This window comes from Aquila chrysaetos, chromosome 12 (assembly GCF_900496995.4).
Source record: "Aquila chrysaetos chrysaetos chromosome 12, bAquChr1.4, whole genome shotgun sequence".
NCBI lineage: Eukaryota > Metazoa > Chordata > Aves > Accipitriformes > Accipitridae > Aquila > Aquila chrysaetos.
In genome coordinates, this window is record NC_044015.1 from 25,115,027 (window position 1) to 25,139,712 (window position 24,686).

General features: G+C 49.3%; 1 long non-coding RNA gene across 1 annotated transcript; it reads right to left on the reverse strand.

Annotated features, from left to right (window-relative positions):
* Positions 1–507: 507 nt before the first annotated feature.
* Positions 508–21,447, reverse strand: LOC115349484. The gene is made up of 9 exons (XR_005933638.1): positions 20,683–21,447; positions 17,695–18,009; positions 14,247–14,821; positions 13,234–13,343; positions 12,262–12,818; positions 10,608–10,774; positions 7,350–10,450; positions 6,915–7,266; positions 508–1,869 (listed from the first exon to the last, which is right to left on the reverse strand). It is a non-coding gene; the product is annotated as an uncharacterized LOC115349484 (long non-coding RNA).
* Between the last annotated feature and the right edge of the window lie 3,239 nt (positions 21,448–24,686).

Consider the following 24,686-nt stretch of genomic DNA (forward strand, 5'->3'; position numbering starts at 1 on the left):
AAGAAAACCAAAGCAGCACGTTTTCCCACTCTAAAAAGCATTGCAAAACTTTGTCCCTACCATGCTATGTTCATTTTTAATTCCATCTTTTTTTTTTTTTAAATTCCTGCCAACCAATTTTCTTTGCTACTTTATAACTCCATCTCAAGTAATTATTCAGACCCATGTTACCACTTTTTCTGAAGATACATCACTATTGTGCTTGTCTTCAAATACCTGGCACAGCAGCCTCTATGTTAAAAGCGCGGAGACCTTTGGAGGCCTTGCAAGCCAGCCTATTCTGCCCCAAAGCCATGACTCTTTCCCAGCTTCTGAACTTCCTGGTTGGAAAAAGTCCCTCTCTCCTTGTCTTTGTGCTGAAAAGAGGAGGAGTCCCTCTATCTTACAATGTCGGAATGACTGTTTTAGATAAAAAGCAGTTTCTTCCCCCTTCTAATTACATCCAGAACTCCACAATGTGTTCATGAGAGAGCATTTTGTATTTTGAAACAACAAGAGGAGCAGCCATGATGGCGTGTGCATGGTAAGCAGCGCGTTGTCACACTGCAGCTCAGCAAAGTATTGCATGATGGCAGGAATGATGTCACAACTTCTGCTGGCTGCTTCTGATTACACAGAAGATCTAGTTTTCACTTTTCATCCAGTGGATATACCAACAGATGGCAAATCTGTTTCATTCTGTGCTTATCAATAAAGGACTCTAAATTCACAAAACACACAGCATCATCTGTGGTGGGAGGGAGGCACAGCAGGAAGCTGTGCTGCTTCACCTGCCCTTCACCCTGGCTGCTCACCAGAGCAGGGCTTTAGTTTGGCAGAAGCAGGCATAAGGTTGTGCATTGCTTGGTCAACCTGAGATAGAGCCTGTGTCAGTCAAATGTAGTGCCTGGTAACATGGCATCTTCATACTCAGATCCCAACTCAGCAGCAGGCGAGGTACCACCACTGAGGTGTTGAGTACCTTCAGACCTTTAGAGGCAGAGGGCTGGGAGGGGGGGTTAGTCTGTGACTGAATTAGTCCATTTCATGTACTTAGCTCTTCCTATTTTCTTAATTTTGCACTTTACTGCTTCTATGATCTCTACCTCTTCTGCTCACTCTGATTTCCACAAATACTAAACATTAAGCGTGGAGGCTGAATAGGAAATAAAAATTAAAAACCTGTCATAACCAGAATTAGCAGGGTAAGACCATAAGAAGCTTTCAGCTGTCACAGCTTGTCCAGCCCAGCTCACTGGAACGATTTCCCTGCCTCCCGCTGGGACATTTCAGTCTGTTATTTCTTTCTTCAAATCATGTCTGAAAAACCTTCTTCCCTCTTCAGATCTCAGTTGGCTTTCTCAGTGAAATGGCTGTGGCTCTGTGTGCAACTGGCGTGACACAAACCTAAGTGCCCTACCTGGATCTAGGAAAATGGTGGTCTTTAAAGAAATGGCAAGCCAGTTATCTTCAGAGTGCTTAGCTATACCTGTGCTAGCACTTAACCTTTACTTCCCCAATCCCACAGTTACAATAGTTAGAGCTTGCTGATTTTGTTACTCCTTTAGAAGAAGTTTTCTTAAAATAGCCTAGCCACAAGGGCATAATGAGGTGCACAGCTGGGCAGAGCTTTCTGAGCAGCAGGAGGAAAAAGAAAGAACATATGTGGGTACAAAATGCTCAGAGTCTGCAAATGACTGATCTCCAGTCATTCAAATGGCTGAAGTGAAGGGCTCACCCAGCTGGACCATTAAAAAAATAGTTGAGGAAGACCAGCCAAAAACAGCAGAAAAAAAGGGGTAAGGGAATAATATATCATTTATTTCTTACATGCTGCATCTTCTCTCTGTCTTCCTATTTTCCTATGGAGCAAAGAAACCACTAGTCATTCTGTAGAAGGAGAGTAGAGAAAGCTTATTTTAAAACGGGGATCCTTAATTAGGGACCTAGAGGGACTTGGAGCTCTTTTCCCACCTCAACAACTGCAACAGAGCTGCTGTGTTTGTGCATGGGAGCCTGCAGAACCCAGGCTTGCCTAAGAGAAGTTGATTTTGCTTGAAATGGCTAGATTAATCTTTTCACTTTAACTGCAACAGCTTCTGCTGGTTATGTGTACATATTATAGATCAAACAAAATCAATTGCTCCATTCTAGAGACTCTACCCAAGGGAAAACATAGCAACAACATGATATAACTCCACCTCTGTAATCGTCTTCCCAATGCTTTTTCAAACACAATGACAATAAACAAAAGTATTCCAGTTCTACAATTAGATATCCACTGTCAGTTTAGCATCACACTATCCACTCCAACATGACAGACTTGGAAGATCCCAAGTATTCCTGTGATTCCTATCCACACTATGGCAGTCAACACGCTCATTTAAAACCTGCTTCATCTCCTGTTCCAAAGACATATATACAAGGGAGGAGTATTGCACACATGTGCAGTGGCAGGGAAGCAGGGTACTGTTGTCTCCAAATCATTCTGTCTTCTCTGTGTTTACATTGAATGTAAATTAATTGGAGAAAGCACTGGCAATATTTTTATGTATTACACAGCAGTGAATTCACTGCCAACACTGTATAGCCACCACAAACAACTGGATGTATACCTCCCCCAGCCCCAAACACCTCTGACTTCTTTTATCACCATACAGAAACAGGTAGTGGGAGCAGGAAGGTCTGGTCACGCCTTAACCCAAAATAACGTTTTGCTTTGTCAGGTTAATTATACGTTCTGACAGAAACTGAAATTAGCAGGCGTTTTTCCCTTGAGTTGCCCAGAGACTGTAGAATGAATCATGCCTGCTCTTGTGCTGTACCCGGGACCACAGGGAACGAGGGATGTAAAGACCAGGATATTTATTTTCCTTTTCAGATCTCTGTGGCTAGAGAGTCATATCCAGGCTCTGGCTTTGCAGGTGCTGTGATGTGGCTGATTGGTACTGCTGTCATCCCATGTGTGGCAGAAATGGCCATCACCTTCCAAAAATGGATGCATTTACGCAGCTACGAAGGCATATTCACTGCTTTGCTTTGATCCTGGTGTGAATTTATGGCACTAGAGTTTCTCAAAATGTTGCTGAAACTTTCTGAAATGAATTAGACTTGAGAACAAGGCTCAACAAGAAGCATTCTCCTTGGGGAAAAAAAAATGTAGCCAGACGTTTTTACCATTTAAATACACAGAAAACACTCCCTGAGTAACTAAGATACCCTCCATTTAGCACCAGAAACCCTGAAGTTAGCCTAGGTCTTAAATCTTACAAAAGAAAGAGCACCCAGACCCTTCTTCTGCTTGCCTCTCTCATGTCTTTTTATACCTAAAGTTCTTCTGGCATTTCGTTTCCATGGTGGTTGCTTTTCAACCGCTTCTCCCTCTCTCAGGCCCCTTTTCTCCTCGTCCCGTTATGCTGTTTAAAAGCTCTCTACCTGATGCAGCAGAGCTGCCTGCAGTTCCCTGTGTCAAACCCCTGCCTGCCTCTCTCCTTCCCCAGAGCTGCTCCTGCCAGGCTTCGTCTGCTCTTCTTCCTCTCCCAGAGCTCCCTCTACTGTTGGATGCAGCTGCACTTCGAAATACGGCTGTAAACCAGCCGAAACCCCAAGCATTGCTTTGGAGGGCTGATGCAACTCGTGCAGGAGCAAGGCTGCTCTGCGGTGGTGGGGAGCAGCCTGGAAAACATGGCCTGGCTGGGTTGGCCTCCTCCTGCCAGCCATCTCCTCTGCCAGCACGCCTCTTGAAGGCAAAAGGAGCAGCATCCTTTCTCAGCACCCCCAGGGATGATGTCCTTTCCGTTGGGAGCGCCAGTGCTTTAAGAAACACTGCTTCTTTGGACAGAAAAACCCGTCTCTGTGCTCTGGCTGCAGCTGTTTAGCGTAGGACATTAGCATAATGCTGCGGAGTAGCTGCACACCCAAAGCACTGGTTAATTACAGGGGATACAACAGGAGAGGAAGGGAAAATTCTGCCCAAAATTTCTGAGGAGTGAGGAATAAGGCCGCAGCCTGTGAAAAACGTGTGCTATTTCTGCCCGCTGTAAGCAGACTGGCCCCGCGCTATGACAGCCTCGTTGGAAGGCACCTACACACTGTAGCTGCCGGGAGGTATGTGCCAGCTGCAGCAGGCCAGGCTGAACCCGGGCACTGGAGATGCCAGCCCCCGGCCCCGTGGTGCATGGGCATGAGGGACCGGAGGGAGGGATGCTCACTCTGCCATCGTCCCCTCCAGAGGCCACGCACTGCAGAGCTGCCTCCTCGCCATGCGGCACACGTGCCCCTCGCTGCTGGCAAGATGCTCGGCAGCTCTCGTTCTGCTGGGCTTCGGGATGCCTAGGATAGAGGAGAAAGAGCCCAAGAAATCCATTTGTCAGCAGTGAGGGGGCCCGGCCTCAAAACGTGCCAGTAACTTGTGCCAGTTTTCTCAGGGGCAGCACCCTGCAGCCCTGGTACCCAGGGAGGGCGCACGGCTCTGCTCCCACCCTGAGGAGCGTGACATGGAAACGCGCCGAGCTGTCCCCTGCTAAGGCTGCCACGTTTGCACACTTGTTGCATTCGCCTGCGTATGTTGCCATAGGAACTGCAGCCCCAGCATCTGCTGCCTGCTGCTCCCCACCGTGCTGCCTCTGCACCCAGGCGGGCTCGGCTCACCTCTGCTCCTCCGCCTGCCTGCTCTGCCAGCCTGATCATGCCTCCCCCTCGCCCACGAACTCCCTGCCTCATCCTCTTTTTTTGGGGGGACAATCAGATTACTGCTGTAGCAGCTAATTATTGCATTAGTTATAATTTGCCTATTCATTTGTCTCTCCCTCTCTCTCCCACCTTGGAACATTTCCATCTCTCCATCCTTTCCACCTTCACGCCAGCTCTGCTTTCCGACTCCCATCCCCTTTTCTCTTGCACTCCTCAGCCACAGAAAGCCTTGTTGCACTGCTGTACCCTTTTCTTCCTCTTCGCCTCCCTACTACTCACTAGTAGGAAGAAGTTTCCTTCCCCTTAGAACCCCTGCCCACCACCTCAGGCTACTCCTCCACACAGTCCTTCTCTTTATTCTACCCCGGTGCAGGGCAGTGCCTGATTCTCCCGGGTCTGAGCTAGGCTTTCTTCTCTCCTGCACTCTCCTTGGCTCTTACACAGTCAAAAGCATTTCTCATTCTCAGCTCTGGTCTATCCAAATACCACAGAAACTGCATCTTCTCCCACCTCCTAATAGCTTGTACCTCTAGCCTTATTCCATCCTTTACCGCTCCGAATCCTCACTTTCCTCTGGGCTCCTTCCTCAAGCCCTACAAGGTAAGCATGTTATAATCTCTCACTGTCCCCAAATCCCACCCTGATCCACCTTTCTTCCTTGTCCTCTGAATGGGAAATTCCAGCCAGCACCACAGCTACCCTCAGCCTAACAACCCTGGTCTATACCTTTATTCCAGTGCTTGCACCATCATTTTTCACAGCTTCTCGCTCCTCCATCCCCATCCCCCTGGCTGTCTAGCTGGTTTTGATGCCATTGACTGCAAATTCGCTTTGAAGTCATACTCCCTCCTGTCTCTCGGAATCGCTTTTCCTCTCTGCCACCTTCTCCCCTTCCACACAGCACCTTGGACCAGGACCCCAGTGCCCTCCCTCCCTCCTCACCCCAGGCACTCTATTCATCCTTCCTTGCTACCATCTGTACCCTGCCCTCTCCACCTGCGAGTCTCCAGCACCCCTGCCCTCTCCTTCCTCCCATGTGAAGGATGCAGATGTCTCCTGGGGCACCTTCTGGAGATCATCTCATCTGCCTAGAGGGCTTCAGCTAGCACCTACAGCTGTGCTGGCCCCCACACCTGATGGGTGTCTCTCCATCTTGCATCTCAGCCAACCTCTACCTTCTCCTAGATAAACTGAGTGCTGCTAACACCACCTTCACTGATCCCCTTGCTTTTCCTTGCAAGTCCCTTGCATTTTCACACTCTGATTTCCTACTGGGAACATCACTCTTTCTTGCTGGCTTTCTTCTTCAACTTCTCCAGCCTAGTCTCATCACCTCAACACTGCCAGTGGTCATGAAGTTATTACATATAGACTGTTGCTGCAGGACATGTAGAAGGTGTGCACGTGAGAGAGCACATAAGGATGCTGTAAAGTTAGACAAGGAATTTTCCACTTGTATTATATTTTCATACATACTTCAGACCATCTGTGGAAAGCTGTCAAATGACTAGTTGGAAACATATTATAAAATCTTGTTATTTTACTTAAAACATTAATTTAGCAGGCTCAGATCTGAGAACTCAGCAAAATGCTAACAGTTTTTCTTGTGCTTCCCAATTTTGCTCATCTTTTTACAGCAAGAAGGTCTCATAGCTTATTGTGCCTGCACCCCCTGCCACTCTTGACCCCACATTTGGCTGCTAGCTTGGCATGCGTTATGCATTGCTGTAGTCCCAGGTCCACACACGCTTGTTAATACAGCCTGGAATAATTTGCATGTGTGTTCTCGAGTCAGCAAAAGTGCGACAGCACTTCATTATTTCGTAGTGACACCTCTAGACCCCGAGATCAGTACATTACCACGTCTTTTTTAAGCCTGTTTGCAGTGTTCTTTTAGGTGCTTTCTGCACACTGTGTTGTCCTGTTATCCATATATTTGCACTCCAGATTTCCAGCTCTGTATCCTCACTGTCCATTTGAACAGCATCCTGGATACATTTGAAATTAGCTTTGTGACCATCTCTTTCCTGATTCCCAGTATTTGAGAAAGCTTCTGGTATCTGTCTAGTTTCCAAATGCCATTTTGTGGTGCTGCTGGCCTGGAGGAGACTGACAGCTCTATATCCATGGGTTTTCCTTGCTTTAGTTCCAAATCTCTGGAAAAAACCTGTCTCTTCCTCTGCTGTTACTCTCAACTCCCATTTTTTTCTTAGATTTTCCCTACGTAGAACAGCTTGTCTTACCTGTGCTTACTGCAGAATTTCTTCTTCACATCTGAATATCTGTTGTTGAACCCATCTTTAAATTCTCCTTCCATACCTTTTCTAGTGTATTTGTGCCTTTGTCCTTCTGCTATCAACACGTTCTTCTCTCTTTCCTCTTCAAAAACAGCCATGCAGACCTTTCCTGTATGTGCTCCTCTGGAAAACAAATTCAAGTTAGTGCAAGAGAGTGAGAGACAGGTACCCACGCTTCCAAACTACGTAACCCTGTGCGTGGTGCTGCTGTGACGTGAGCTCTGCTGGTACTCACATACATTGTTCTCCTGATCCACAGTTCCTTCCATTGCAAACCCCTTTGCCTGGATCAGTAAATCTGAATATATGTAAAATAACAATGAAATGTTACTAAATCAACAGTAAATCCACTGAAGACAGTCTGACTTCTCCAATGTATACCTGCTGACCATGTGGTGTTTTGTTGGTTTCCTGCACTGACAGTGGTCCATCACAATACTTTCCAGAGATGCAACCTTCACACACACTGAGTCTCAACACATTAGTTGCAGTGGGAGGAGCTGGCTCCAGCAGGCAACATTTCCCACTCAGAGCTTGTTTGCAGAACTAGAAATTAATCTCCCAGGGTTTAAGAGAGTCCCACAGCCTCAACCACAACCCCAGGGAATCCACATTTTTCTCTTTTATAACTAGGTTTCATTTCACACATAGACAGGATCTCTTCATACAAAAGGGTCTGACATGATAACAAGCAGCAGCTGCACAGAACAGTCACAGCTTGTGCCTGAACTAGGGCGTTTTCTGGCGTGAGAGGGGAGAGCCAAAATGCACCAAGGAAGAACTCCAGGAAGGATTGGGATTGGATAGTTGGTGTCTTGAGTTTAAGCTGTACTCCACATCAGGACTAGTCAGATGGGAACAGCTGTCCCTTTTTGGAAATCTGGATGACACGATGGGAGCGGGAATAGAAAACAGGGAATGACTCGGGGAGCTGCTGCGACTAGTACCCTGCCCTACCTGAGCCCAAAAGCCTTTCAGCTTTAGGGGTGGGAGTTTGCTGAGAAAGGCTGATTCCAGCCAAAATTGGAGCATGCATCAGGGAGCAGATAGGTCCTTAGAAGCACAGGTCTCATCCCTGCAATTTTCCCATGAAATTTTCCATCATAAGTCCAATATTTTTACGTGCACTGGCCAGCCCTTTGCGGTAACATCAGACACCAGGCAAATGTTTCCTTCTATTGTCTTTGCGTCTCCCAAAGGACCTTTGGCTTGAGTGTCTTTGCCAACAAATAAGCAGCAAAAGCAGCTGACAGGTCGAGATCAGTGACGACGATGGAAATGAGCTGACCGTGATGCTGGTTGCCGTTTATTCTTCTGAACAAAGTACAACCAGTTTGCCCAGGGCTGCATGAACAGGAAGGAAGAGCTGATCTCTGCTATGCCTGGCTAAGCATGTAATGATCTGGGATGAAGTCCCAATCTGAAACACGGAGCGGGGGGGGGGGAAGCTGAAGATCCCTTAAATTCAGCCCTGTTACACTCTTTTTGTGTTACCTATTCCTGTGTGGAGTTCCTAAATCTGGGCGAGCAGAATGTGTCTCAGAAATACTGGCTGGTTTGCTGGGTTTGGGGAGGGGGAAGGACAAGGCAAGCTCCACACCTGCTGGTGCCAGGGCCAGGGGAGACACAAGCAAGAGAGAGCTCTCCTCCCCTTTTTACTTGCCTTCACACCAGAGGTGGGCTGTGCCCTCACCTCCTCCTTTTGGGCCTGGAGAGAACAGGAGGAGCAGAAGCTGAAGGGACATGGTCTTTCCACTCAACCCAATTAGCAGAGCCATTAAGTACAGCAAAACCCCTAAATCATTGAGCTCACGTCAGTGTGAGACCCTTACATTTTCCTTTCCCACAGCTGGATCATTTGAAAAAGAGCTACAAGTCACCATACCCATGAACAAACTCGTCGTGTTCTCAGGAGCAAGTCCGTGGCTGGATTATAGTTTGCAGTTTGTCTCAAAGCTAATCCAAAATCTGCCACTGTAGTGCTGGGTGCATCCCAGTGGAGTAGTACATGGACCTCTGGGATGCCAGCTTGCCAGATGTCACCTGGTTCGGACACCAAGATGTGTCTTTGCTCGATGTGGTGCAAACATTTTTAGAACTACTCCAAGACAGTGTCCGTAGTGCATGGAAAAGCCAGAATGGATCAGACGCACACATTTGCTGGATCTCCACTTTGCTTTTTCAAGATTTTTTTCCCAGTCCATTCACTTGAGTTGTATGGAAGTTTTCTTCCTGTTCTGATTCAAGTGTGTACAGGCTTGAAAAATGCTGATGCAGGACTTTGAAAACCCTGATTGCAGCCAATGGAGAGGACTGAGATCTCCCACCTGCACAGGCAGGTTTGCATGTTGCCACCTGCAGACAAAAGCTTATGAACTTGTTTTCTGTCTTTAGGAATTTTAAGGTAGGATGCAGCATTTTACTGCACCTCTGATAAATCAGTGCCTGGCACAGCTTCATGAGGGACATGGGTGAACAGCCAGAAGGGCCTACAGATGTTACACAGGAGCACAAGAGACCTCTCTTCTGCTGGAATAACAACTGGAGGTGAAGCAGGATATTATCAACAGCGAGATGTAAGTCAACAGCAAGACTTTCACGATCTCTGTGGAAGTGGAACAGACCTTGAGTTGCTCTGAAAACATCCCATGACACTTGTTTTATGAATTGCACTTGCAGAAGCTCTATGTTTAAGAGACACAAAGATAATTTTATTACTAACCTGGAAAACCCCATGCTTTGAAAGAATAGCTCCTTTTATGCCAAAAAAGCAGAGAGACTCTTACTTCGCTCAGTGGGTAGCTGTATGCAAAAGAACCACAGAAAACTGCAAGGGTACCCATTCCAGATAGATCACATGGGGAGCATTGAAGGGAAACGCAGGCCTCCCTTTCTTCCCATCATTGTGTTTGGAATATGTTTCCAATTGCACTAGTCACAAAACAATCAAAGAAACTTGTCTACAGTGGCAAATTGAAGATGTCCTATCAGACCACATTACAGGGAGCTACACGCTATTGAATCCTTAGTTACATCAGAAAAACCAACATCCACATAGCTTCAGGACACAGTGCAGTCAATTTCCATATGCCTTAACAGAAAAGAGAGAACAGATCTTCAAAGCAAATGAAATCTGTCTTTGGAAGATGCACTCTACAGTGTTCTTTCTCCCCGCTTACACCCCTACCTAGCATCCCACCTTCCCTCGCAGGAGGTGGGGAAGGAGGGAGGCCACCCCCTGCAGCACCCAAGAGGCTGTGAGCTCATGCAGCCAGGGACCCTCGGTCCTTCCCAGGCTCCCCAGCAAGCTCCAGGCCCTGCACCCCCTCCTCTCCATCCATCATCTCTGCTAGCGGGCTGTTCCCAGGGCGCAGGGGTAAGCGAGTGCCTTGCTGCTTTGCTCATTTGGTTTTGAGTGTGCCGCGTTTAGCATTCCCAGCCTTGTTCTGCTTGCCTGACACCGTCTGCTGGTTTTAACAGCCCTGCGAAGGAAGACAAAAGCAAAATTATTTAACAAGCCAGTCATGGCTGCATGGTAATACAACAGCTGGAGCTGGCCACTGTCACAGTGAGCAGCCTGGCCTAAGCAGGCTCAGGACCTGCCGTGCACGGTGGGCGCCCTGGTTATAAGTAACTTACTGGTTCCCTTTGTTCTTCCAGATAACAGCCTTTCTGTCGTGCTCCGAAATGGATCAGAGGTGACTGCAGCCTTTGATTGGTATCTTCCAATAACTATTATAAAATGACTGCTTTATCCTAGCCCTGAGAAAGCATTCTTTTTTCATGAGGCCACTCCTGCAGCACAACTGAAGTAAGCAAAAATTGCAAAGGAGAAATGTTTATCTGTTACTGCAAAGATACTTTGAAGATGATTAGGCTTTGGAAGTAAACTCGTTCTCAAGATACAACTGTTCTCTGATCTGGGTCAGGGCTCCACGCAGATCATCCCGACGAGCTGTCGCACAGCCGCGTGGGCCGGTATTTCTGCAGCCATTTGACCCTTCAATTCACGGGTCAGGTTCTCAGGCGGGCAGAACTCCCACCGAAACGAAGGAATTCGGTTCGCAATCCGCCCTAAATCCTACCGACATCTGCTGGGTCGAGTGAAAGAAATTGTCCCTGGTCGCTGGCAAAACGGAGAAAAAAAAGCAGGGTGCTTTCAGTGCAGCGGGGCGGCAGCGCTGCCCGGCCCCGACAGCAGGTGCCACTGCGGGCCGCGGCTCGGCGGCGCGGTACGGCGCGGTACGGCGCGGTACGGCTCGGCGGGGCGGTACGGCGCGGTACGGCGCGGCGGCCCCGGCCCCGGGGTCCTCCCGCCCGACCCGTGAAGCCGAGCGGCGTTTGGCGCGGAGCGCGCTGCCGTGCGGCCGGGGCGGTCTGCCGGGAGGCCACGGCCACCAGCTCACGCGTGGGGACGGGGCACCCCGGGAACGGTGACTGAAGGGGCGCCGGAGGGGTCCGTCGGTAGGAAGCGCGCAGGCGCTCTGCGAGGCGAGCAGCACGGGGGAAGAGGCCGTGCTGGCGTCGGCACGGTGCCCCCAGCTCAGCGTGCGCGGAGCTCGCCTTGCTGCCGGCCTGCCCTGCCCGCACAGAGGCCCCGCGGGCCGTTTTGCCCTCATGGCTTGCTCTAGTGCAGGCGACGAGGTCAGCGCACAGCAAGGGGCTGTGCCTGACGTGGGAAACCCAGCCTAGGCTTTGCCGTGGGGTTAGCCCCCGCTCTTGCCACAGGTACCGGTCAGAGCGCAGCCCCCTTTCATCGCGGGCAGGCGAGGCGTCAGAGCTTTGAAGATCACCCTGGCGCTGCGCTCCAGGACCACCGTTGCTACTCCGAGGATTCACAACAATGCTCCGGGAAAAAGGCAACGTTTTCCTCTTATCCGTTACCAATAAGAGAGGCAGCCGCAAGAGAAAATGTGTTTTGTTGTTAAAGCTGCGTCAGCTTTATACCCACACCATGAATGAACTTAAGAGTGACGTCAGGTTTTTAACTGCTGTTTTCTTTCTGATTGACTTTTGTGGTCAGGAAAGCGTTACACACCTGAATGTTTAAAGAGACTAGCAGGGAGAGAAGGGAGGAGGAAAGGCACAGGAAAAACCCAAACCTGCATACAGTTAATGGATTTATCCTAAAATTAGGGATGAAGGAAGTTGTAATGATTTCTCAGCTCATGAAAGGCCTTCCCTCATGGGAGATCCTCCACTGGGCCTATCCCATATAGACCCCTGCCCTCACCCACCTGGGGGGCTGGATAACCAGTGGAAGCAAAGAAGAGACACCGTGTCGTGCCCTTACCTGCCAGTGCTAACAAGTACTGCTTGTGCTGGGCAGCTGAATCCACAAACAAACTAAACTCTTCCTCCTATGAACACACTTTTCTAGTTGATCATTTTCCTTCCAGCTCTTTCCTTTTGAGGAGAGGGAGGAGATGCTCTCTCAGTGTCACAGCGAGCTGTGCAATGCTCAGATCCAGCACCGTCAGCCCTCTCCGCTTGCTTCACTGCTGCAGTAGCTGTGGCTTTAACGTGGACTCTGCCGGCAGCCACAACTCTAGCAAAACGCTTGAAATTTTGGAGATCGTTTGCAACAACTTGGTATGCCACCAAGGCCTGGATGGAAGCCAAGGGAGAAGACAGGAAGGACCCACAGGAAGTGGAAGAGGGGCTGGCAGTACAGCTGCAAATAAGCAGGGCACAACTTGCCTACCCACCACTTTAAACACCCCAAGGTTTCTGAGACTGCATAGAATTGTCAGACACAGTGTAGGGCCTCAGGAGACTGGTCCACGCAGGGCAGGAGCAGCAGCTGGAGAGCAAAGAGGGCACCTAAGGACGTAGCGGAGACCTGCAGTCCTAGAGGTGGGAGTGGAGAACAAGAGATGGTTAATTCAGAGAGCCAGCAGGGAGGAGAGGAAAAAAGCATGAGCGAGTGCTGTGATTCTCTCCTAGTAAGCTACAGCTCCTAGATCCTGTTTTCCCTCTTTAGGATCTCTCCATACTGATGCCTTCCAAAATGACAGGTGAACACTGGGTGCCACTCCATGCTATCAAAGGCAGGTTTGTTGTGACTCAACAGAGCAGCGTTACCCCTCTGGTGCTGCGTGAGGGATCTGAGAGACAGCACTCACCTGCTTAGCAAGAGCATTACATGATGAAATGCTACCTTACCTACCTACAGCTTTTTACTACGGTGTTTTATTAATAGCACACTCTGCTGCTGGCCAGGTCTCCCCAAGTGCATTGTACTCTGCCCATGCCAGTCACCCACCTCAGCTATGTCTGTCTGTCTCTCGATGACAGCTGGTGGATCACTCAGTACTTCTGGACATCTGCCTTGGGGTTGCACAAGGCTGCAGCTTCAGTATTTCCAGGTTCTTTCTGTAAAGGCATGAGGAGCCTCTACTGCATAACCAGGAGCACCTTTCACCTTGCCCCAGCACTGCCACCTGCTGCTCTGGCACCCAGCCTTGGGAAATGAACCCCAGATCCCCCCAAATTCCCATCAGCTTGTCAGCTGTGCATAGGGAGGTGGGGAAGGGACCATGCTGAGTGGGGATGGGGCAGGAAGGTGCCCACCACACACAGCTGGTGCCAAGCAGGCTGCAGTGGCTTGAAAGCATGGCCTGCCCTGGGCACAGGATGGGGTAACAGGAATTACCTCCCTGCAAGACATATGGGCAGTACAAAGAAGGCAGTTTGCAGGTTAACCCACCAAAGGACTGATGGCAGCACAGCTACATTGAAGGCCTTTGCTCTGAGCAGCACATCCTGCTAGCAGGAGAGGCAAGAAATCTGGCCTCAAGGTACTGCTTTAAACCAGCTGATTCTGTACCTGATGTGTATTGAATCCAGACAGTATTAACTGGGTTTAACTTGCTCTTTACATCCATGAAGACAAGCTAAACAGGTGGAAAACTCTCTAGTCGATGCAAGTGTATCCACATGAGGGTTTGCACCAGTAAACTGTAGAGATCTGAATGTGTGCTGCAGTGTGACCCTCTCCTGTGGACCTTCCAGTCATTCAGACACCTTGCCTCGAGGCCTTTCTGGGCATCATGAACATATACACCCACCCTCCAGAGCAGAGAGGTTTTTGCATTGTAGACCTCTATTCAGATTTCCACGCATTCCTGCTAGAAATCCATACATCTCCCTGTATTAATGGCTTCATCTCACACTACTTCCTTTTTAGCAGCAACAAAAATCAATAAAAGATGCCCATATGATATGATTACATGTAATAATGATATATAATTACTGAATGACCCAGTTCCCACTTACTGAGGCTGCACAGCCTTAGTAATGTAGGAGGAGTGTCCACAGAGTTAGGGGACAATTGCTTTGTCCCTTGCATTGCCAGGGCCGTGTGACTGTCTCCACCTGCCTTGGCCACATGTTGAGGTTTGCCTCCTGGATCTGCTCCTGTATATTGTCCAGCTGAGAAGCTTTCTGCTGGTTCAACTAGATTCCTTTCCCAGTGCTTTAGAAAGCCTCTGCTGTTGTCCAGCTTGACCTCAAAGTTGTTTTCTCAGACAGTGCCATCCTTTTTCTCCTTCCAGAAAGCTTTGCTGCTGGTTGAAGGAATTCCAGTTTCTCAGCAGGCTCTAATTTGAGTTTCTACTGTTTTTTTTTGCTGGCTGCTCAATTAGACTCCAAGTCTTCCTGCAATTCAGTGATCTAAGAATCCAGGTCACAGTTTCCGTCAGAGCTGCTTCCTCCTCCACCTTCGCTGAGCTGCTTGCAGCTCTTCTTCCTTCCTGGGCAGACCTCTGTGCTCCTCGGGCTGCGCCTGCAGTTGCGGCACCTCCCTCCTGCTCTGTACACCCTGTCTCCGGCTCTCGTCATGGTTTTCCTCCCTGAATTACAGACAACAGTCATGACCTGAGGTTCAGTCATACAATTCCTGCCAGAAATTTTTTCTTTGCTGCCTGCAGTTCACACGACTGTCTTGCCCATGGTTCCCTGGCGCTCGGGGTCACTGGGGCCAGGGGCTGCCTGGGAGGTGGAAGCCATGGGGGCTCCCTGGAGCAGCAAGGCAGGACCTGGCAAGCAGGGCACATCCCACCACCCCAGCCAGGGAGCAGGGCTGGCCAGGAGGCATCGGGGTCAGATCCAGCCCCGGGCATCGGGCACCTTCTTGGGGCTGGGGCTGGGCCAGGACATCAGCCTGCGACCAGAAGGGGAGGCTTTGTAGACCAGCGGGACCACCCCCCATCCTGCATCCTCCACCATGGCAGGAGGTCTTCAGCAACCTTGCCAGCTTTCCTGGGTCCCTAAAGTAACAGCAGCTGCCGACAATCTCCGTGTGTGGATGGGAAAAAAACATCCAACACGTCTCATTTGTTCACACACATTCCACACAACGGACCAAGATTTTATGTCCTCCCTCCTGATGCTTGTGTCAAAGTCAATGGTGCACCCAGAGGCCTCGCTGCCCTATGGCCCTCCCCAAGACCTGCACCCCTGCCCGTGGGCCAGCAGCTCCATTTTGGGGAGCCCCCAGGCCTGGCATGACCCCACTGCAAGTGAGGCCACATCCAGGCTTGTCCCCCACCAGTCCTGGCTTGCCGGCCTGGAGCAAAGACCAAGTGCCCAGGGTGGGCAGAGCCTGCTGCTGCCACCAGCCATGCCCACTGCCAGCCTGGCTCTACCCTGCCAGCACCATGGCACCCATAGCCCCACTTGCCCTCCTGCCTGTGGGTCCCCAGCTGCTCGCAAGGCCCAGATCTTTCAACCCCATAGACCTCCCCGACTCCACAGCTGTGACAGCCCATCCTGGCACATCTTTTCTCCAGCTACAGGCAGTAGCCTGGGTGCATGGCACGGAGGAAACGCTGGAGGGGCTGCCTGCTCCCAAACCTGCAGCTTTTTGGGTGCTTTGCCAGTCCCCAACATGCTGTTCCTCAGGGTCAGGTGCCCCCCACCCCACAACAGCTTCAAGTATTTCCAGCAGTCCTCCTTTCGGTGGTGCCCATGGGAGAGCCTTGCAAGCCACGGCAGCAGCATCCCATTGCAGCATCTATACTGCACCAGAGCAGCTGCTGGCTGTTATAGATGAGCCTTCACATTTTTAACCTTCCCACATTTCCAAAGGGAGGAAGAACCTTACCTCTTGCAATTCATCTATTGACTGCTGCGTGATAAAAGCCTGTTCCTAGAGGAGCCTGCTCCACCCTCCTATCCTTGCTGAGACTCACATTAATAATTACTCAGTCTGTCAGTCAGGTTTGTGGGTTTTTTTTTACCTACAGGATGTTTCTGTGTCTTTCTTACTTCTCTCTGGTTTTAACGTGATAGCACACACAGGCTGTGCTGTGAACAAGTGAAATTGCATGTTCAAACTTCGATAGAAACTACTGACAGGCTCTATATTTTATGATTCAAAGGTATTTATAATTCAGCAGGAGGCTTTCAAAGTGCATACGTATATACACACATTCTCCTTTTTCTTTGATTTAATATTTTGCCTGCTTTTCAGAGAAAGTAGTTGCTCATCACACACCTGAACCATCATCGTTTTTAAAGAACTGGAAACCTGGAAATATTTGCATTTCTGCTTCCTTTTTTTCTACTTGCTGTTTTTCAAGTTACATTCCAAGGAATCTGTTCTAAATTCCTTTTTCTATTCTTTAAAGACTCCTGGACATCTCTCTTTTGCTCCTGCTGCATTATCTGTATCACCTTATTGATGCCTGGAGTCCAGGTCTCGCTGCCTCTGGATAGTCCAAAGTCACTGTAAAACAGGTCTGACCTCTGTTCTTTAATCACATTAAAGGCATTTGACTTTTTTTAATAGATGCAGGTAACTGCACAGTGGTGGCAATTCTAGCAACCCCTTTTTCCTATGCTTTGTCTACTGAAGATTTGCAGTAGTGCACCTGAAAAAGAACACTCTCCACTAGACCTTATTCCTTGGCAATTACAGACAGTTCCTATTAGCCTCTTTATTCCTCTTACATAACAGTGTGCTTCTGCTTGGTCATTTTCTGCAAACAAAAATAAATTAATCTTTTAGTATCCCCGAAAATTTCATTATAAGGACTTTTCTGTGCTTGCTTTCCTTACAGCTGGGCATCTCTACAGGTCTGAACAAAGTAATTCCTAGAGGCAATGTCCAAGAACAACAGGGCAAAGTAAAAAAACCAAACCCACATTTGACATTCATATAGCAAAATGAACCCATAAATGGAGCAACTCACTGAAATAACTTGATCTGGCTCCTGTCACCAAAGCTATTTCACTCCTGCCTGCAGGAGTCCAGCCCCGTGAGCGAGGACATTCCTGATGACCTTTGCTTCCCCAATGGATGCCCAAAGCCCATGACTTTCTCATTCCAAAGGCTCGTTCCCAGAGCCCAGGGCCAGCCTGTTGCTCTGGAGTTGGATGTTGTCCCTGAGCAGCCCTAAGCCAACCCTGATGCTACAGCACCCACCCTGAGCAGCCCTAAGCCAACCCTGATGCTACAGCACCCAACCACCGCAGGGCTGTGGCCAGGGGGTTCCTGGGCACCCTTTGCTGTACCATGAGCAAATCTAGTACACGGGGTGAAAGGAAGGGTGAGGATGGCAACGTAGGTCTAAAAATCTCTCCACCTTCCTTTATTCTGATTCCCAGTGTGAGACAGAGCAGCTGGTATGGTTTGGGATTGCCCAGGACACTTGGGTCAATAAAGCATCCCCTGGCTGAGCCCTGGCTGCCTCTGCACTTGCCATTGTCCCAAGGCACTCACCACGAATCTGCAGGGAGAGGAGGGAACTGCAGGGCTGTCCTGGGCAGCGCTTACACCACAGGTATGCCCTGTGGGCTGTGGGGCTAGTGGCTTTACACACCAGCTTTGGAGGCCAACTGGTTTCCAGGAGCTGTAATCCTCATGCCATGACAGCTTCCATGTCAGGACTCCTGTTTCAGTACGTCAGTCAGGAAGAGCTGCTCAGGAAAGAAGTTTCCCCACGCTCAGCCCTCTCTGCCTCGCCTCCTGGCAAGTCTAACACGCAGTACTGGAGCTCAGCACACTGAGCCTTGCTGGTTGAGCTGGGCAAACACCCTGGGAAAAGGGACCAGAAAGAAAACAGAAGAGATTTCATTTTGTGGACAAGGACATCCACTTATCCCCTCAGTGCCTGCAGAGCACTGGTCCATCTTTTTTTCTTCTAAGAAAGAAAACCAAACACAATGCACCAAGAAGAACTTTGCTGTTACTTTTACAATCAGCAAGATAAAAAGAACAACTCACAATGGCATTACAGTGCAGGGCTACTGTAAGAATTGCTGATCTAGAGCTACTTTTCAGCCAAGTTATTTAAAGAGTCTCTTTACCTCATACTGCCAGTGCTTTGTCCGGTGGTTCTGGGCAGCGTAACCATATCCCAATAGCCTGCAGGTACCTGGTTTTTCCATTTTGGCCAAACACAAACCTCAGTGAAAGAGAGAAGCATATTCCCCAGCTGAAGAACTCTCCCTATTTTGTGCAGAGCTGCAGCACAGAAGCTGTAACCTTGAGCAGCCTGATAAAGCTGTGGGCTTTCTGTGTGCTGGCTGTTGTCACTTGGGCTGTGCCTGGCATCCCCCTCCCTGGCACCCCTCTGTGGAATGTCCCCAGTCTGTTCCCTGGCTTGAGGGCAGCCTGGGAGTCCCAGCTGGTAGCACCAGCTACCAGCAAGAGGTCTGTGTAAGCATAGCTCTTAAGAAACTGCCCTAAGCATTTAGGTAAGAGATGTCTAGTCTTAAAAAACACATGTGGCTCCCAGGTGCTAGGGAATATTTATGTCACTTGTCTCAAAAACAAAAAATAAAAAGAGGGGAAAAAACCCCAAGAAAAGGAGAAAAAAGGCAGTGGGAACCCTCAGCTGCAACACAACATGCGCAGCGTGCCCAACACCCTGATGCCAGGGTGGCCTCTTACAAACTGTGGGAGGCATCACAGCCACCTCACAGACCTTCCAGGGGAAGCAGCTATGGTTTTAATCCTGACATCAACCACCCAAATGTGCAATTAGGCAGAGTGCTCTTTTGGAGCTGTCTCTATATCTGTAGTAAGGCTGCTCAAAGTGTGTAATTACTCAGACCCAACTGTCCCACAGGAGCCAAGCGGAGGATGGCCACGGCAAGCTACTCACAGCCATATCTCCACTCCATGGCACAGGCAGGTGTCCCAGGGGAGTGCAGGCACCCAGGACACAGCCCTGGCTGCTTCCAGGGACCAGGAACATTGCTGCCACCATGCCCTGGGTCCTCATCTGACATGCTTTGCCATTGCATTACTGAATATTGCAAATGCTGTGTTTTCCTGCTGGTGTCTGCTCTGCAAGATGCCTTACTCTGCTCCGAGTCTACCTACAGCCTTGAGAGGAATAAGGAAAATGCCACTTGACAGTCAGATATTTTTCTCCTGACTCCTTTCCAGTTTCTTGGATCCTTTCTCCGTTTTCAGACTCACATGTGCTGAAGTAATTTGCAGTCATGTCTAGGTTTTGCATTGCCACTAACTTCATTAGTTCATGGATTTCTTCTCCTATGGAGTTCCTGCAGCTGCTGATGTCTTGCCAGTTAATTCCTCATATATTTCCTTTCAAATCTGAATTGAATTAGCGAGCATACGTAATGAGGCACAGTAGGATGAAAAAAGGCAGATAAAAGCTGACACAGACCAGATGCCTCTTTCAGCCACTGCAACACCAATAGAGAGTGTGGGTAAAGTGTCAGGTGAATGAAAGAAACCAGGACATAGACAAACAACTTGCCAGGATTTGATCGTCAGCTGCTTACACAGGGGTTTTGAAAATTCCCTGCCCTCAGGGCATCAACATTTCTCTGAGATTCCTAAGTATTGTGCAGTTCAAGGAAGACATTGAGAAGGAGCTCATTTGCATTTGAAAAATGTTGAATAGTGTGGGAACCAATGGTTGAAGGAAGACCAGCAGAAAAGACCATCCTAAGGGAGCACAGCACATGAACAACAACAACAAAAACCAGCCAACCCCCCGCCCATCAGTCTCCCTTCACCTTCTCAGTAGGATAGTCTGCCCGTCTTTGAGACTGCTCATTCTCAGTTACATGCACGTTCATTAATAAGTGCCTATCGCCACTGCAGCACATACACACACAAAGCATTCAGTGCCCAGGAGACATTAACCCTCCCCATCAACAGCACCACAAGCTTATAACTGTATCCTCCGTTTTCTGCTCTAGCTTCCTATAGAAAATCAAATGAAAGCCAAAGCCCTTATACTCAAGGCAGTCAGTGGCAAGGACTCAGGAACTGCAGGGAGCAATGCAAAGCTGTGGGAAGGAGCCTGTGAGTGGGAGGTGGGATCCACAGATGGGGGAAGAGAGTGTTCAGCAGCAGGGATGCAGGACACCCTACTCCAGAGCAGGATGGAGACCCAGAACTCACCTGAGAGCACAGCTACCTCCTCCACAAAAACACTCACCAAGGACAAAGGGTTCCATTTACACAGACCACCCTGCCATGCAGGACAGAGCGCTTGGTACCCAGCTGCAGTGAAGCCATTTGAGCACAGCACTGATCCTAGGCCAATGACCTACACCTGCCACTTTGGCTTTCTGATTTAACCTGCACCAACACAGCTGGTCCTACAGCTTGCTCCAGTGCAGAGTAAGCAATACCACGGCCCACAGCACCTTTGGTGCAAAGTCTCTCATTCTTTATAAGCCTTATTGTAGAGTGTATGGGAAGGAAAACGTGTGCACAACTCACGTGCATGGTTGAAACATAGCTCTTCAAATCCTTATCATCCTCTTTCTTGCTTCTAAGGCTTGACGTCCTGCATACATTTCAAATATATGTAAATATGCAAATAAATAAATGCATGCCTTTTTCTCCCAGGTCCCATTTTCCCTGAGCTGTGTACTGGAGCAAGCGCTCGGGTGGGCACAGCTGCCTTAGTGCTGCTCGGAGGGGAACCTGGGGCTCCTGAAGGACAAGCAAGTGGTGGCAGCCGTCCCACTACCTGCCCGCTGCCTGCAAACCAAGCCCCTGTCCTTTGGGTCTTGCACTGCCAGGCCACCAGCCTGGCTGGACCTCTCAGATACCCTCAACTACGTTTTTATATTATTACAGAAAGCCTTGGAGAATAAATGTCAAGCAGAACATACCACGCCCGCCATTCTCTGCATCCTTCTCTTCCCAGCCTTGTTCAAAGACACTGTGAAATGGTTCCTAGGCTTCTGTGAATGTAGATGTTCATTGAAAATGTCTCCTTCCCCAGAGTTTCAGCTTATTTCAGGGCTTCCTCATAGAAACTCCCCCAGTGAATTGCTCTGCTGGCAGTGGCTCAGCTGACTGAAGTGAAAGAGGATTTGCACTTTCTTTATTTCTCTGAATCTTTGTTAAAGTGATGTGAAATTATCTTGGAAGAACTGGGGGTATTGCCTTTTAATGACAAGAAATAAGGCATGAAAGATTTGTTCACAGAGTTTTTGTTTGTGTGTTTATTTTTCAGCTCTCCAAATTTCCAGTCTCCCTTGATGGTCTCCCAGGGTGAGCAGAGCCTACAGTTAAAGGCTTGTTGAAGAACTGAAAACACAAACTTTTTAACATAAGTGGTTTTATCACTTCTGTTTGCCAGATATTTTATTAAGTGTTAGGAAAATAAGCAGATTAAACCTCCCACTGGTTTTATTATAAATAGATCAGGCACTTGAACCCCTCCAGTTATTTGCAATTTGCTTCATGCAAAATAAGCTGCCTTGCAATTCTGATGTTCTTCCTGCATAGTAAAGGAGGAGGAAGGTACAACCTGATTTGTCCTGATTTGTCCTAGTCCTGATGTGTAGTTTGCTTTTTAGATCCACCTTCTTCCTTCTATGTGAGTCCCTTCTGGCAGCTGATAGGGATTTCTTACTCTCTGTGCATGAAGAGGGAGAATTGCATGAGATGTCTCCAGCATCTTTTGGAGCAGAAGACGTCCCCCTGGCCAACCCCTCCTCTGGCAGCCACCTGTGTCCCTGGTCCCCCTGTGCATCATTTCATCCCTGTGCTATCCCCAGCCTCATCTGAGCCGAGTTTCCTACAAGCACTGTAGGAGGCTTTGCAGGGGGCTTTTCTTTCCAGCTCAATGGCAGAGGAAAGATGATGCTTTCAATCCCCTTTGCCCTCCAGCTCTCTCGTAGTCCCACAGGGAGGTAAAAGGAAGCGACTGTTTATTAACAGAGGATCCAAATGTGAAAGAGCTGCAGAAAGCAAATCTGAGTGAGGCATTCACCGAATGAACCATGATAATCCTGCTTAAAAAACTGGTTTTGCAGGAAAAAGAAGCCAAAAGCGGGAAAAAGAACCATGTGGGTAAGCACTGCGAAACTGTCAGAGAAATAAAGTATTTCCTCATCTGACTGATAGTTGCTCATTTTTATGTTATCAGCCTGTGAATTCAGCACACTCATTAAGGTCATGTGATAAAGGGCTGCTTTTATGACACAGTTTTTTGGGTACTCTGATTTGGTGAGCATTTGAGCTACTGTTTATGTACCCTGCTCGTATGAGAATTTCCTGGCTAGCTAAGGTACTTCCTTTGCTTTTTAACAGCAGCAAAAATCTCTCTTTCCCCACTCCCTGGGGAAGTACCTTGACCTGTCAAGAAGGTAGCGAGGTTAGCATGCCCTGGGAGGATCCCGGCGGGCCCCCACTCTGCACCCCTCTGGCTTTGCCTGTGAATGCGCCCAAGCGCAGAAGTGGGTGGCAGAAGACACTGGGCACTGAAGGAGCCAAAAATAAAGTTAGGGAGAGGAAGTTAAAAAATAGCTGAGCTTTTCCTGTAAGTCTGGGTTATTTATTTAATTCATTGTTGTTGTTTTTGGTTTAGGGACTTTTTTTTCCTCTCAATGATAGGGCAACAAGGAAAGGGAGAAGCTTTGGGAAACACGCAAGGGAATAAAAAAACCTTTCAAAGCGCACGGAGGGGGAAAAGAGAAGGATTTAAGAGGAATGATATCAAGGATAAGAGCTTCCCCTAGATACCTATCAGATTTTAATTATGAAGAAAGAACCGAAACCAAGAACAGCAGGAAAACCTCCTTCCTCTTCCACCCAGGCTTTCAGCACTGCCATTTGCAGCTGGCTCCCTGTAGCCCTCCCTGGTGCACACCCCGGAGCTGGGGCTGCTGTGCTCCCCGAAGCCAGCCAGGGACACCCTAAGGGGTGGGAGCCCGGGCTCCCTGCCCCCAGAAAACCGCACAGCCCTCCCACCTTGGAACCCATTCAATGCCCCGCTCTGCTTTCTGTGACCCCGCCGGCTGCTGCCCTCCCATGCCATGGGACCCAGGCACAGCTCCGCGGGGCAGTGCAGAGCCAGGCACAGCGAGACCCGGGCACAGGCACAGCTGGGATTTCAACAGGGGAAGCTGAGGGAAGAGGAGGCGAGCCCAAAAGCAAGCAAACCGAACCGGTGTGTTGCTGACACAGGGTGCATCTACGCTGCCAAGGACTCCTGCCCTGCTCTGTCACCTGCCCGCTTTACTCGGCCTCTGCCAGCCCCTTTTGCAGCCCGGCTGCTCGGGAACTTCACTCAGCTGGAAAGCCCTGGAGGGACTTGACGGGTGAACCCAGCCCCTGCCCAGCCTGGGGAGCTGGGGGAAGCCGTCTCACATCACTGAGAAATAGGCCACCACAGCGTGGACACTTCTGGGGACGTGTGCTGGTGGTAATGTATACAGCAGTAGAGAAGAAGCGGAGGTTATCTTTGCACAAGGGATGGAACTATATTTCCTACTATGGCACATCAGATTAATTACTATCTGGTGTATATGCAGCTGTCACCTGGATAAAATCAGGATCTGTTACACAGGGAAAGTAGAAAGATCCCCTTACCAACACTGCTGGCTGCACACACCCCTGCATTGCTGCACATGGAGTTGTGAGAGAGATTTTCAGGGAAGTCTGCTGAGACATAGAGCTATAACAGGTTATTTTATCAGTGGGTTTCACCCGAGGATCTTGGAGTATATTACATCACCTCTTGTCAGCCTGACACACTCCTTTAAATGCTCCCCCATGCCAAAGGTGGGGATGGAGATGGCAGAGAGTCACAGGGTGGCTGTTCGCAGGGCAGCAAGTGAGATGCTGGGTACTAGGCTCTGACTTCCATGTGTAGGTCGAGCCCTGGCAGGGGCCCTCCTAGCACGGGTGTCCCACACATGGGACCAGACACAACCCCCCTCCTGGGGCAATGGCTGGCATCATGCTCAGTGTGTGCCCAGTGACTTAATTAGCAAAGGAAGGGGAGACGCTTCTCCAACCCTGCCCTCAGCAGCATTTTTAGTGAATTCTGCTTTTTTCACCCCAGAAAGGGCCATAAGCTGGAGAGGAACCATCACCCGTCCCCTGCCGCACAAGCCAGCGCCATGCGAGGGCTGAGGCCTCTCAGCTCCTGCTATCTCCGATGGCAGCAGTGCTCAGCGTGCTCCTCACCTCAGCCCATGCCCTTTACCCTTACAAGATGTTGCTTGGTGTGTCCCCCGTTTCCCCCAGCCTCGGTAATATCTGCTGCCCCTCAGTGACACCGTGGAAGAGGCCCACACCCTAAGGTCTCACCTCTCTTTTCCACAGCCATAAAAGGGAAAGCAAAATGTGTAAATTTGAATGCTTTGAAGTTTTGCAGAATAAACAAACTTCTTCATGTGGACTGCAGTGGGGAAAAAATTCACAGAATCTCCATAAGGCATAATAAATCTGGCACCTATTGCATTATCTGTGCACCCATGGCA